A 16,196-nucleotide genomic window follows, 5' to 3' on the forward strand; every position below is an offset into this window, starting at 1 on the left:
TTATCGAAGATCAACTCGAAAAGAGGCGTCCTTCGAGCGCACCCCCCGCAACCAATAAGAACAGGCCTAAACATACGTATGCCAAGTGCTGTAACAAATTTAATCTTGTGATGATGAACGAATCAAGTATAACCTGGTATATAAGGAAAAAGGCAGCTCTCACCTGCTTCTCCTGCCAGAGCACGGATAGGAAGCCTGGATGCGGCTGATGCAAAACTGAAGAAAAGAGAGAAAATCCAGCTCTTGATAGCAGGGAATTCTTTATTCACAGCAGTATAAAAACTTCCACATACGCAGGGCAATCAAATCTATGCGTTTTAGACCTTTACATGCTGGTCCTTACTCATGATATCATGACCCTCTTATAACTGAGGATGTAGCTGTGTTCAGAATTAAGCATTCACATTCAAAATCATGTTAAATAGGAGTCAGCATACACCTGCCATCATGTAAAGTGCCTCTGATTAACCCCAAATAAAGTTCAGCTGCTCTAGTTGGTCTTTCCTGAAATTTTCTTAGTCGCATTTCACAGCAAAAGCCATGGTCCACAGAGAGCTTCCAAAGCATCAAAGGGATCTCATTGTTAAAAGGTATCAGTCAGGAGAAGGGTACAAAAGAATTTCCAAGGCATTAGATATACCATGGAACACAGTGAAGACAGTCATCAAGTGGAGAAAATATGGCACAACAGTGACATTACCAAGAACTGGACGTCCCTCCAAAATTGATGAAAAGACGAGAAGAAAACTGGTCTGGGAGGCTACCAAGAGACCTACAGCAACATTAAAGGAGCTGCAGGAATATCTGGCAAGTACTGGCTGTGTGGTACATGTGACAACAATCTCCCTTACTCTTCATATGTCTGGGCTATGGGGTAGAGTGGCAAGACAAAAGCCTTTTCTCACGAAGAAAAACATCCAAGCCAGGCTACATTTTGCAAAAACACATCTGAAGTCTCCCAAAAGCATGTGGGAAAAGGTGTTATGGTCTGATGAAACCAAGGTTGAACTTTTTGGCCATAATTTCAAAGGAAATGTTTGGCGCAAAAACAACACTGCACATCACCAAAAGAACACCATACCACAGTAAAGCATGAAGGTGGCAGCGTCATGCTTTGGGGATGTTTTTCTTCAGCTGGAACTGGGGCCTTAGTTAAGCTAGAGGGAATTATGAACAGTTACAAATTCCATTCAATATTGGCACAAAACCTTCAGGCTTCTGCTAGAAAGCTGAACATGAAGAGGAACTTCATCTTTCAGCATGACAACGACTCAAAGCATGCATCCAAATCAACAAAGAAACGGCTTCACCAGAAGAAGATTAAAGTTTTGGAATGGCCCAGCCAGAGCCCAGACCTGAATCTGATTGAAAATCTGTGGGGTGATCGGAAGAGGGCTGTGCACAGGAGATGCCCTCGCAATCTGACAGATTTGGAGTGTTTTTGCAAAGAAGAGTGGGCAAATCTTGCCAAGTCAAAATGTGCCATGCTGCTAGACTCATACTCAAAAGGTGCTTCAACAAAGTATTAGTTTAAGGGTGTGCAAACTTATGCAAGCATATTATTTTATTTTTTATATGTTTTCTTCCCTCTACCTAAAAGATTTCAGTTTGTTTTTCAATTGAATTGTACAGTTTATAAGTCACATTAAAGGTGGAAAAAGTTCTGAAATGATTTATCTTTGTCTCATTTTTTTTACAGCACAAAAACCTGACATTTTAACAGGGGTGTGTAGACTTTTTATATCCACTATGATAGGGGGACAGGCAAGTTTAAAGAACATGCTCTATCTTTTTGCAGAACGGAGGGATCGCGGACCCATTCAAGTGAATGCGTCTGGGATCCCCATGCGCCCGCCCCAGTCGTGTGAACGAGCCCTTAAAGGAAGAACTTAACCACAGGCTATAGAGCTGAATGCTAGAGGAATTATCACTACTGTGCCTTGCCTCTGTGTATGTATATGAACTAACCATGTCATATATGTAATTATTGAAAGCCCAAATAGAACAAATTTCATCATATGCAATTGTATTTTTTTTTTTTATATAGCCCCTAGTTCCCACGGGTAGGAGCAAACCAGACAGTACTACTTTAGACAGGAAAGAACCCAAATATACCGCTCTCTTATACTCTCCTCTTTTATTTTATTTTTTATTTCTAATTAGCTGTTGCAGAAAAGGAGAAATATGATCCAGTTAGGAGAAGTAAGTTCCTGCACTCCAAGCTGAGGGAAAAGCAAGAGCTCACCCAGAGGGACTCAGCTCTCCCTAAAACCAGCTGCAAGAAGACCTGCATGAAAGACCGGTGGGCAACTGACGTCACGCAACTGACTCTGTCAGAGGGGTTTTGTCCTTTTCTGTGTTTTTTTTTTACGGATAATCGGGGACAACCTCTTCTAAAGGATATGGATACCCCAAGGGCTGAACCCGCAGTTTCACAAGCTCAGATAAACTATGGTTGGGTGACCTCTTAGTTCCAAACCTGGACACCGCTTACGTGAACCGAAAGAAGTCTTAAAACCAAGAATGCTACCCATGAAGCTATTGCAGTACCGCGGAACTACAAGCTCGACTGGAGGGGCGGGGGACCCCGAATCTAAGAGTGACCATAGTAATAATTTTAACTCTGTACAAGACCTTCCATCCCCCAGAGCATTGGTACTCACCAGACGTAGGAAGGGACGGCACCGCTGAAGGGGCATGGCGAGCACAAGTTAGCGGAAAAAAAATTTTTTAAATTTTTTTTTCTCACAAAGTCTCATATTCCACTAACTTGTGACAAAAAATACAATTTTACATGAACTCGCCATTCCCCTCACGAAATACCTTGGGGTGTCTTCTTTCCAAAATGGGGTCACTTGTGGGGTATTTATACTGCCCTGGCATTTTAGGGGACCTAAAGCGTGAGAAGTAGTTTGGAATCCAAATGCGTAAAAAATGCCCTGTGAAATTGGAAAGATACTCATTGGAATTTGGTCCCCTTTGCGCACCTAGGCTGCAAATAAGTGTCACACATGTGGTATCGTCGTACTCAGGAGAAGTAGGGCAATGCGTTTTAGGGTGTATTTTTACATATACCCATGCTGGGTGAGAGAAATATCTCTGTAAAAGACAACTTTCCCATTTTTTTATACAAAGTTGTCATTTTACCGAGATATTTCTCTCACCCAGCATGGGTATATGTAAAAATACACCCCAAAACGCATTGCCCGACTTCTCCTGAGTACGGCGATACCACATGTGTGACACTTTTTTTCAGCCTAGGTGCGCAAAGGGGCCCAAATTCCAATGAGTACCTTTTAGGAGGGCATTTTTAGACATTTGGATTCCAGACTTCTTCTCACGCTTAAGGGCCCCTAAAATGCCAGGGCAGTATAAATACCCCACATGTGACCCCATTTTGGAAAGAAGATTTTTTTTTTGGCACAAGTTAGCGGAAATTGATTTTTTTTTTTTTCTCACAGCCTCCCTTTCCGCTAACTTGGGACAAAAAGTTCAATCTTTCATGGACTTAATATGCCCCTCAGCAAATACCTTGGGGTGTCCTTTTTCCAAAATGGTGTTATTTGTGGGGTGTTTGTACTGCCCTCGCATTTGAGGGTCTCCACAATCATTACATGTATGGCCAGCATTAGGAGTTTCTGCTATTCTCCTTATATTGAGCATACGGGTAATGAGATTATTTTTTTTCGTTCAGCCTCTGGGCTGAAAGAAAAAATGAAGGGCACAGATTTCTTCATTCGCATCGATCAATGTGGATGAAAAAATCTCTGCCCAAAAATGTGCAAAAAAAAAAAAAAAAAGGAGGGGAAAGGCGTCTGCCAGGACATAGGAGCTCCGCCCAACATCCAAACCCACTCAGCTCGTATGCCCTGGCAAACCCGATTTCTCCATTCACATCAATCGATGTGGATGAATAAATCATTGCCGGAATTTTTATTTTTTTTATAAAAAATGTTTGCCAAAGCATATGAACACCGCCCCTCAGCTCATAAGCCTCGGCAAATGTATATTTTTTACTGCAGAGAAAAAATCTCGTCTTGCAGCGCCGCATACATCGACTTTGATTAATCTGACAGCAGCGCAATGCTTCTGTCAGAATGCTCACCAAAAAAATGAATAAAACTAACTTACATAGGTATGAAGATCCAAAAAACTTTATTGTAAGTATATATAAACATATAAACAATACATACATATATAATAAAACAGGCAGCACAAGGCGGGACACACAGATGAGTAGCAGGACCCAAGGAGAGGCCGGGAGATCAGTGCACGAAATAACAGGGAAAAAAGAATGCTAGCATATCTCAAAACCTCATAGCAGCAACGCCCCAAACAAAGTGCAAAGGAGGCAATTGTGGAGATTGAGGTTGGAATAAAAAGGACAAAGTATAAACATACCTGACTGGTGCAAAGATCTCTCGGCCGACTCCTGACCCAACGCCGTTTCGCCAGTAGATCTGGCTTCTGTCAGAATGCACATCAGTGCTGCAACTGGTTCATTGGTTGGTCCACCTAGAAGGTAAAAAAACCAAAAAAAAAAAATAGGCCGCAAAGGAATAAATTTATTAACATTAACTTTATATAACATTTGAAACAGAACATTAACTTTTATAAACTTTATTGAACTTTTGGAACATTAACTTTTTTGCTTACCTGTGATTTATTTTTTATTTTTTTACCTTTATAGGACAAACCTCTCCTTCCCCATGGGACAATGTGCAAAGCGCAAATCGCCCACAGATGTGGCGTAGTACATTATGCACTTTGTCCCAGGTGAAAGGAGAGGTTTGCAGCAGCTCTGTGTGAAAGGGCCCTAAGACCCCTGTGTGCCTGTCCTGTGTCACGCAATCCCTATACTCAGGGGAGCACCCAGGAATTTTCTTTAGGGGGGGTCCGAAAGGCAAAAAAATGCGGCATGTGTAGTGCGCTATGCTAATTGAATTTTTCAAAGCCCCCTTTATATTTAAAAATGCAGGGAAAGGGTGTAGTGTGTTATGCTGATTCTTTTACTTGGCGATTCTAAAAGGGCTGCAGGAAAATAACAATGCGGCCCCGCCCATTATTAAAAGCCCCTCCTACATATAATAGGCCACTCCCAACAAACACTGTACAGCTGACATTCTATAGTTGCGGCCTGTCTCTACACATCATACGGAGAGGGGAGGGTCTGTCCTGGCTGCACTGCCTGCTTATATAACAAGCTACAGCCAGGAAGCTTCTCCGCTCTCCTCCCTCCCCAGATCCTGCTCAAGGCCTGTGGTTCCCCCCACCATCTGCCACCCACCCGTGGCCTGCTGCCCCCCTTGACCGTCCTCACCCAGCTCTGAATCCTCCTTCTGCAAATGGCAGGGGGAGGAGCCGGAGCATCTCCTCTCCTACATAGCACCACATACCTCTTACATCCAGTGATGTCACCTTTGTTGTAGACGTTCTCTTTCCTCATCTTCTCCATTCAGACCAGACCGCCATGATGATTTTTCAGCCATCTCCCATCTCTGCAGAGATTAACAAACAGACATTAGTTTCCCACATTTCCATCATCTTCACATCTTCTGAACACCCTTTCCTGCCACCCCCAATACTGTGCCCGCTGTGCCCCCAATACTATACTACAGAAACAGTCCCCCTGGAAATACTACTACCACACAGATAGTGCCCCCCTCAACAATTATTGGCACACAGTGCTCTAAAAAAATAACTGCGCCCAGACACTAATAGTATAAAGATAATGTCCCCCAAAAATTATTGTGCTAAGCGGATACTGTGGCAGGGTGCCCCACAAAATAACAGGGCTCCCCAAAATAGAAATAATTCTCTGCCAGAGCACACTTAGTAGTAATAACGCCCCTATAGTGCCCATACTAGTAATCATGTTCCTCATAGCCCCCCAGTATTAGCAAAGCTCCGCATAATACCTCCTAGTACTAATAATTCTCCCTACAATATGACAGTACATGAAATACCCCCGCTTAGTGCCCGCTGTTGAGCTAATGTCCCCATAATGTATGCCAGTATAAAATACCCCTATATAGTGCCCCAGTAAATTCCCTCATAGTGCTCCTCTCCCTTCCCCATAGTGTCCCCCATAATATGCCAGTAAAAAATGCCCCTTCTAAGTGCCACCATATGCCCCAATAGTGCTCCACTCCCCCATAGTGCCGCTCTCCCCTATAGTGCCTACCATAATGTGCCAGTAAAAAAATGCCCCCTTAGTGACACCAGATGCCATAATGCCCCCATAATGTGCCAATAAGAATAAAGGCCCCTTTAGAGCCCCCACTTCCCCTTAGTGCCCCCAAATAATGCCCCTATAGTGCAACCAGATGCCCCATAGTGCCATTCTCCCCTATAGTGCCCCCATAATATGTCAATAAAAAAAAGCCCCTTTAGACCCCCCAGATGCCCCCATAGTGCTCCTCTCCCCCATGGTGCCGCCCCATAAATTTCCACCATATGCCCCAATAGTGCTCCACTCCTCCATAGTGCCGCCCTCCCCTATAGTGCCTCCCATAATGTGCCAGTAAAAAATGCCCCCTTAGTGCCACCAGATGCCATAATGCCCCCATGTGCCAATAAGAAAAAAAGGCCCCTTTAGTACCCCTACTTCCCCATAGTGCCCCCAAATAATGCCCCTATAGTGCCACCAGATGCCCCATAGTGCCGTTCTCCCCTGTAGTGCCCCCCATAATGTGTAAAAAAAAAAGCCCCTTTAGAGCCCCCATAGTGCTCCTCTCCCTCATGGTGCCCCCCAAATAATGCCCCTATAGTGCCACCAGATGCCCCATAGTGCTGTTCTCCCCTATAGTGCCCCCCATAATGTGTAAAAAAAAAAAAAAGCCCCTTTAGAGCCCCCATAGTGCTCCTCTCCCCCATGGTGCCCCCCAAATAATGCCCCTATAGTGCCACCAGATGCCCCCTTGTGCCGTTCTCCCCATAATGTGTAAAAAAAGCCCCTTTAGAGCCCCCATAGTGCTCCTCTCCCCCATGGTCCCCCCCCCCATAATGTGCCAGTAAGAAGTGCCACCTAAAAAAAAAAAGTACCACCAGATGCCCCATAATGCCGTTCTCCCCTTTAGTCTCCCCTTTAGTGCCACCATAGTGCCAGCTCCCCCCCTCCAAAAAAAACAAAACAACAAAAATAAAATAAAAAATACACTGATACTTACCTCCATCAGCAGCGATGCGATGCAGGCTCTTCCGGCCTGTGTCCCTGCTGTGTGCTGCCCGGCTCAGGCGCGTGATGATGACGTCATCTCGCCTGAGCCGGCCTCTGATAGGCTGAAGGCATTAGTGCCTGCGGCCTATCAGAAGAACAGGGGAGGGACACGCCTCTCCCTCCCCTGCCGCAGCACAGCACAGGCATCTGTATCGCTGTCCTAAGGACGGCGATACAGATGGATTAGATATGGAGATGAGCGCTTCCACAATGGAAGCGCTCATCTCCTAGTACTCCCACTGCCCCCCCGGCCCCCCCCCCCAACACCGCCGCGGCCGCAATTACATCCAGGGCCGCGCCGCCTGTGGTGATCGGCGGTGCGGCCCTGAAGGATTAAAAAAAAAAAAAATTTGGTTGGTTGTTCTGGGGGGGGTCCAGACCCGCTGGACCCCCCCTGTAGGTGCGCCACTGCCTATACTAATAGTGTACCTGTGTGTGGTAGGGTGGTCAGGACAGAAATAACGGGTGTCACGCCTTATTCCACTCCTGCTACAGACACAACATTTTTTTCAGGGTGGCGCTTGGGTTGAGGTACCAGCAACGACATTGGGGAAATGTCGCTCGTGTAGACGGCTCACTACACTGGTGGTTGGGGCCACGGAACCTCCTGGATATATGAGGTTCTCGATGATCTCTTCCTGAAATTTGAGGAAGGATCTTGTTCTCCCAGCCTTACTGTAGAGAACAAAACTATTGTACATAGCCAATTGAAATTATACAGACACCTTCTTATACCAGCGTCTGGTCCTGCGGGAGAGTAAATAAGGAGCCAACATCTGGTCATTCAAGTCCACCCCTCCCATGAGCAAATTATAGTCGTGGACCGAGAGGGGCTTTTCAATGACACTGGTTGCCCGTTCAATTTGGATTGTCGTGTCTGCGTGAATGGAGGAGAGCATGTAAACGTCACGCTTGTCTCTCCATTTCACCGCGAGCAGTTCTTCGTTACACAAGGCAGCCCTCTCCCCCCTTCCAAGACGGGTGGTAGCGAGCCGTTAGGGGAAGCCCCGGCGACTAGGTCGCGCGGTGCCACAGCAGCCAATCTGTTCTAGAAACAAATGCCTGAAGGGGGGCACACTTGTGCAGAAATTGTCCACATAAAGGTGGTACCCCTTGCCAAATAAGGGTGACACCAAGTCCCAGACTGTCTTCCCACTGCTCCCCAGGTAGCCAGGGCAACCGACCGGCTCCAGGGGCTGATCTTTACCCTCATAGACACATAATTTATGCGTATAGCCTGTGGCCCTTTCACAGAGCTTATACAATTTGACCCCATACTGGGCGCGCTTGCTTGGGATGTATTGTTTGAAGCCAAGGCGCCCGGTAAAATGTATCAGGTACTAGTCTATGCAGATGTTTTGCTCAGGGGTATACAAATCTGCAAATTTGGTGTTAAAGTGGTCTATGAGGGGCCGAATTTTGTGGAGCCGGTCAAAAGCTGGGTGGCCTCTGGGGCGAGAGGTGCTATTATAACTAAAGTGCAGGAAACGCAGGATGGTCTCAAATCGTGTCCTGGACATGGCAGCAGAGAACATGGGCATGTGATGAATTGGGTTCGTGGACCAATATGACCGCAATTCATGCTTTTTTGTCAGGCCCATGTTGAGGAGAAGGCCCAGAAGAGTTTTAAATTCGGAAACTTGGACGGGTTTCCACCAGAAAGACTGGGCATAAAAGCTTCCCGGGTTGGCAGCTATAAATTGAGTGGCATACCAGTTTGTTTCTGCCACGACTAAGTCAAAGAGCTTCGCAGTGAAGAACAGCTCAAAAACCCCCAGTGCCGATCCGATCTGAGCTGTCTCAACCCGAACTCCAGACTGGGCGGTGAAAGGGGGAACTACTGGTGCAGCTGAAGATGGGGGCTGCCAATCAGGGTTTGCCAGCACCTCAGGGGCTCTACGGGCCTGTCTGTGCGGTGGCTGCGATGGGGGAACTACTGCACGTGCCACCGTACCAGCTTCAACTGCCCTTCTGGTGCTCGCCACTTCACCATGTTCTACGGCAGTGCTGGTACTAGGTCCAGGATGGGCTGCACTGCTGGTGTATGCCTCACCAAGTAATCCGACAGCGCCAGCCCCACTCTGCTGCCCTTGAAGCGGATCCTGCGCAACCTGTGGTCTAGCAACATGGGGACGGGTACGCCTGGTGGTATCAGGGACCTCAACCTCATTGTCCGAACTTTGGGTCAGACTGCCACTGTTTTCTACAGGTTCGTATTCTGACCCGCTGGATTCGTCAGATGAGGGTTCCCATTCCTCATCCGACTGGGTCAGAATCCTGTAGGCCTCTTCAGAAGAATACCCCTTACTTGCCATTTGGTCAACTAAATTTAGGGGGTATTCCCTGAGACTACCCAAAAAAAAAAAGCAAGCCTGTCTTACAAATGGGAGGCTAGCGAAGTACAGGAAGCCGCTGCGATTGATAAAAAATATCAAAACTGATTTTTTTTTTATCGCCGCAGCGCTTGTGTAGTGATTGTGCAGTGATAAAAAAATTTAAATTTGTCACTGCGGCGGGGCGGGCGTGGGTGAACGCACGTGTGGGCGACCGATCAGGCCTGATCGGGCAAACACTGCGTTTTGGGTGGAGGGCGAGCTAAGGTGACACTAATACTATTATAGATCTGACTGATCAGTTCTGATCACTTACAGATACTATAAAAGTACCAATGCTGATTAGCGATACGCTAATCAGCGAATCGGTGACTGCGGTGCGGTGGGCTGGGCGCTAACTGAAGCTAACTACCAAAGGGGCCTAAACTATCCTAAACCTAACAGTCAATACTGGTGAAAAAAAAAAAAAGGGACAGTTTACACTGATCACTTTTTTCCCTTTCACTAGTGATTGACAGGGGTGATCTGGGGCTAAATGTGTTGTGCTTGGTGTACTCACAGTGATATGTGCTCTCTGCTGGGACCAACCGACGAAAAGGACCCAGCAGAGAGCACAGCAGCCATTTAACACATTATATTTATAAATATAATGTGTTAAATGGCTTGTGATTCGATTTTTTAAAAGTCAGCAACCTGCCAGCGCTGATCATTGGCTGGCAGGCTTGTGACGAACTTCTCCTGCGACTTTTCCCGGCCCGCACTGCGAATGCGCGGGCCGGCTATGCTTGCAATCTCGCGTCTCGCGAGAGGACGCGCCGATGCATCCAGGACGAATAACCCGGCCGCCCGCAGGACGCATCCCTGCGTTAGGCGGTCGGGAGGTGGTTAATGAGTAAAGAGATTTGAGCCTGTACAGTGCAGCGACCCAGTAGATCACTGGTAAGAGTTAATTTACTACTAAAAGGATTCATATTTACCAGCAAAGGTAAATGAACTTTTCATGCTTTGAATATGACCACAAGAGCTGTATATACAGTCAGGTCAGTCAGTATTGGGACATAAACACAATTCTAACATTTTTGGTGCTATACACCACCACAATGGATTTGAAATGAAACTAACAAGATGTGCTTTAACTGCAGACTGTCAGCTTTAATTTGAGGATATTTACATCCAAATCAGGTGAACGGTGTAGGAATTAAACAGTTTGCATATGTGCCTCACACTTGTTAAGGAACCAAAATTAATGGGACAAATGGCTTCTCAGCTGTTCATGGCCAGGTGTGTGTTATTCCCTCATTATCCCAATTACAATGAGCAGATAAAAGGTCGAGAGTTAATTTCAAGTGTGCTATTTGCATTTGGAATCTGTTGCTGTCAACTCTCAAGATGAGATCCAAAGAGCTGTCACTATCAGTGAAAGAGATAAAAAATAAAAAAAATAACCAAATGGCGCCTACCGCTATTCAAATGTAGTAGGTGATACAGTGTAAAATATCTTAAAATGAATATATATAGATGTATGTATACCAGCTGCTATGTATATTAATTAAAAGCCCCTATGGAGCTACAGAGAGCAGCTAGTATATATTTGGTAAAATACATAAAAACATGAAGTAAAAGGTGAATTAACACCGAAACTCACTTCACCAGGGAGGGGTGTAGAGGGATAAAGCTTAAGACACCCAATACAACCACCTCCCTCGCCTGGTTCATTTGTAGAATAGTTGGAAAAATACGGCAGTCCACACCAAGGGTCTTCTGGTATAATCCCTTTAATAGGTAAATAAATCAGGTGGGCTCAACGCGTTTCGGGGTTATATAAACCCCTTCCTCAGGAGCAGAGTAAGTAATAGGCTTATACCTATATACTATCAGTGAAGCAAGCCATCATTAGGCTGAACAAACAAAACAACCCCATCAGAGAGATGGCAAAAACATTAGGCGTGGCCAAAACAACTGTTTGGAGCATTCTTAAAAAGAAGGAACGCACCGGTGAGCTCAGCAACACCAAAAGACCCGGAATACCACGGAAAACAACTGTGGTGCATGACCAAAGAATTCTTTCCCTGGTGAAGAAAACACCCTTCACAACAGTTGGCCAGATCAAGAACACTCTCCAGGAGGTAGGTGTATGTGTGTCAAAGTCAACAATTAAGAGAATACTTCACCAGAGTGAATACAGAGGGTTCACCACAAGATCTAAACCATTGGTGAGCCTCAAAAACAGAAAGGACAGATTAGAGTTTGCCGAACAACATCTAAAAAAAGCCTTCACAGTTCTGGAACAACATCCTATGGACAGATGAGACCAAGATCAACTTTTACCAGAGTGATGGGAAGAGAAGAGTATGGAGAAGGAAAGAAACTGCTCATGATCCTAAGCATAGCACCTCATCAGTGAAGCATGGTGGTGGTAGTGTCATGGCGTGGGCATGTATGGCTGCTAATGGAACTGGTTCTCTTGTATTTATTGATGATGTGACTGCTGACAAAAGCAGCAGGATGAATTCTGAAGTGTTTCAGGAAATATTATCTGCTCATATTCAGCCAAATGCTTCAGAACTCTTCAGACGGCACTTTACAGTGCAGATGGACAATGACCCAAAGCATACTGCAAAAGCAACCAAAAAATTTTTTAAGGGAAAGAAGTGGAATGTTATGCAATGGCCAAATGGCCAAGTCAATCACCTGACCTGAATCCGATTGAGCGTGCATTTCACGAAGACAAAACTGAAGCAGGAACTGAAGACAGTTGCAGTAGAGGCCTGGCAGAGCATCACCAGCGATGAAACCCAGCATCTGGTGATGTCTATGCATTCCAGACTTCAGGCTGTAATTGACTGCAAAGGATTTGCAACTAAGTATTAAAAAGTAAAAGTCTGATTTATGATTATTATTCTGTCCCATTACTTTTGGTCCCCTAACAAGTGGGAGGCACATATGCAAACTGTTGTAATTCCTACACTGTTCACCTGATTTGGATGTAAATACCTTCAAATTAAAGCTGACAGTCTGCAGTTAAAGCACATCTTGTTCGTTTCATTTCAAATCTATTGTGGTGGTGTATAGAGCCAAAAATGTTAGAATCGTGTCGATGTCCCAATATTTATGGACCTGACTGTACATATAGAAGATACATAGCATGCGACTAAGAAACATATATCACAAGTGTGCATAAAATGGATAAACTAAAATCATTATCCTTAGGCTCCATTCACACGTCCGTGGTGTGTTGCGGACCCGCAAATTGTGGATCCGCAACACACCCGCCCGGCACCCCTATAGAAATGCCTATTCTTGTCCGCAAGCTGCGGACAAGAATAGGACATGTTCTATCTTTTGCGGAGCTGCGGACCTGAAGATCGGGGCCGCGCTCTGCAAATGCGGATGCTGACAGCACACTGTGTGCTGTCTGCATCCATTCCGTCCCCATCAAAAATGAATGGGTCCGCACCTGTTCCGCAAAATTTCGGAACGGATGCGGACCCTTATGCGGACGTGTGAATGGAGCCTTAATTCAATGTGAAAAAAGTGAATTGACATAAAAAGTGACCAAAAAAAAAAAAGAGGAACCAAAACTGGGTGATACATAGTGAAAGCTGAAGTTGTAAAACCATACCTAAATCCACTGGAAAAAAAAAAAATATATATATAGTATCCAGAGATCCACACTGCGGTGCTCAGGAGGATTAGAAGAAGGCAAGTTCATGCAGATTGCTCACGAGAACATCTTTCTGGTTCATGGCTATGGAGCATTTCATAATCACAACTATCTGTAGTTTGTCATGGAGCTGGTCACTGGCAGGATTCTCTATGACTTGATTGAAGAGAGACAATGGCTAAGCCTCTGCACCATAAGATTTCTACTTGCAGAGATGGTATGTGGAATACAGTTCCTCCATTCCAAAGGCATCCTTCACAGAGATCTGAAAGCCGATAACATCTTGTTGACTAGTGAAGGCCATATTAGGATCACCTATTTTGACTTGGCTATCAGAGAAACAAGAGAAGGAGACTTTTATGGGATCCCAACACTACAGAAGATCACTGGTGAACCGTATTCCACTGCAGAAGACTGGCTTGCTTTAGGATGAATTGCTAACAGTTTGGTGTCACGGCTGAAGATGGGGAAAACCTTCAGCCAGGACGCAGGTCACCTCCTATCGCGTCCCTAATACTGACCCTGACTCCTAGCCGTATGAGCCAACCCTGATGGTGGGAGGGCTCATACACCTGAAACCTTGGGGTCCCTACTAGCCCTCAGGGTGGCCCTGAACTAGGAGCAGGGTAAGACGACCTGTTCCTCCAGGACACGGAGGAACAGGAGCCTCACCGGCCAAGCTGCAAGGAAGGGGAAACACATACAGACATATGGATATGGCAGGTGAACAACACTAGTTCCAAACCTACCTGCCACAGCCTTGCTGACTGGAACCCTTGCACCAGTATTGCTGTCCACACAAACATCAAGGAGACAGCACACCACAAAACACACTGGAAACCAGGACATCCATAGCTGTAAAAAACACGGAAAGGATAACACATCAACTTGACATCATACATAGGTTTTATGACCACAAGGGTGGCCCTCACTGGCAGATGGTATTAGAGACCAGGAGGATGCCTTCTGCTTACTACAAGACTGGAGTACCCCTCAGCTTCAGGTCTCTACAGAGGCTTTATAGCCCAAAGTGGCCACACCCACACAGACACACACTGGAGAGGGAATTAACCCTTCCAACACCAACCAGGGAGTGAAACCACTTAAATGGGAATACACACACCTACAAAGACAGGTTGCCAGGTGTAACCGCATGCACTTGACAGCAAGCTGCCTAGCAAAGGCTTAGGCTGCTATACTGCCAAGTACAAACATGTTGCCAGCGGCAACCACATGTGAGGCAACATACCAGCAGCCCTCACCATGTGGTTGACAACAGACCAAACCGCAGGCAACTGCATGCGGGTCCAGGAGTCGCGACCATGACCACGGTCGTGACATTTGGTTAACGGCCTAAGCCCCGCAGAGATGGTTGCACAAGTCACTGACATGGTCCAAAAAGGAGAAACATCTGAACACTTTGTTAATGCCACTAAAGACTCTCTTGTCCAGCTTGGAGTGCACACTATCATACTGCCCGAATGAACCCGGACCCTACACCTGTTTGGCTGTCTATTTCCTGAATCAGCTACGGATCTCCGTACAGTATTAAACCAAAATTTTGAGTGATGCGGCTACAGATCTAGGATCTAGGATCCGAAGCTCGCTTCGCTCATCCCTAAACGTGACTTCAGTGGGTTAGGACAAGCCCACAGCGCTCAGTTGGAATCTCACCTATCAGATACTGATGAACTACCTTGAGTCATCAATATTTTACTCTCGGAAAGCCTTTACAACATTATTGATATTCAATGTAGAAACAAAGTGTAACACCGGTTGCGGATCGCCAGTGTTCGCCTACTCACCACCGTGGTCCCAGGCTCCATGCTCGGACAAGTACTGCCCTCCCTGGCCGCCTCTGTCATTGCCTGCATCCAACTGCATTACAGGACAGGTAGATGTGGTGATCTGTTTTTCCATGCACTGCTCCAGTCCTGGACTCTGTTACTGCAGATGCTGTACCTTCTGGAATCCGCTCCACAGTTTCCTTTCTGCCATAAACACAGCATGCCTTGTAGTGTGTTTCCTGTAGCACCTCAGTAAGGGTTGATGCCCATCACTTCCTGTGATGTAAGGGTTTTGCACATGTGACCTGTGTGACCAATCCCAGCCATCCTGCACCTATTTTAGTGGACCAGCCCCCTTTCCAGGTCCCTGAGCATCAAAGGTCCTTGTGTCCTGCAGAGGTTGCTCTGATCTCAGCTTGTGTTCCTGTGTACCTGACTCGTGCCTGTGTTTCTTGACTCCACTACCTGTTTGATCTTTGCCTGCTTTTCTACAACTTTCCTGTTGTTGACTTAGATTGCCTGACCTGTACCTGTGCTGCCTGCCCTAAATCATTGCTTGTTTGACTTTACCTCTGCCTCAATCTTCGCTCCTGCACTGTCGGTTCTGGTTACAACTTGGCCTGCTGACCACGACTGTAGCTCTGGTACCTTGCACTAGTTCCTCCTGGACCAGCTGCCTCGTGTGCCAGTCCTCATGAAGAGGTAGCGACCTGGTGTTGCCCTCGGAAAAAACTATGCCCACAATCAGGGGCACTGCGAAGAACGAGGGGTTCACTTAGACAGCGCCCTTAGAGGAGGTTAGTCAAGTGGCACAGTGGGTTCACACCTGCTGATTCATGACACAAAATCAGTCAAAACTTACTAACAAAGTAAAACAAATAAGCAGTTAACAAAAACTAAGATATAATATATCTGCAAAATACAGAATGTTTGAATTATATGAAATTATATTACAGCTATATTTATTAAATTTTCAATGTAAGTCCCCTGTGTACATTTTTATCTAACTGTGTAAGCCCACCTGCCACAACAAACTGACCCCATTCATATGAGCACTCCCTATTGAAAGGCGTTTTCTATCATTTATATATACATGACGCTTCCTCAATATCAGATCGGTGGGTGTCCAACATCTGGCACCCCCACCGATCAACTGTTCACGGCAGTTGTCAAACTACACAGTGGATGGAGAC

Source organism: Bufo bufo, chromosome 7, assembly GCF_905171765.1.
Source record: "Bufo bufo chromosome 7, aBufBuf1.1, whole genome shotgun sequence".
In the NCBI taxonomy this organism is placed as follows: Eukaryota; Metazoa; Chordata; class Amphibia; order Anura; family Bufonidae; genus Bufo; species Bufo bufo.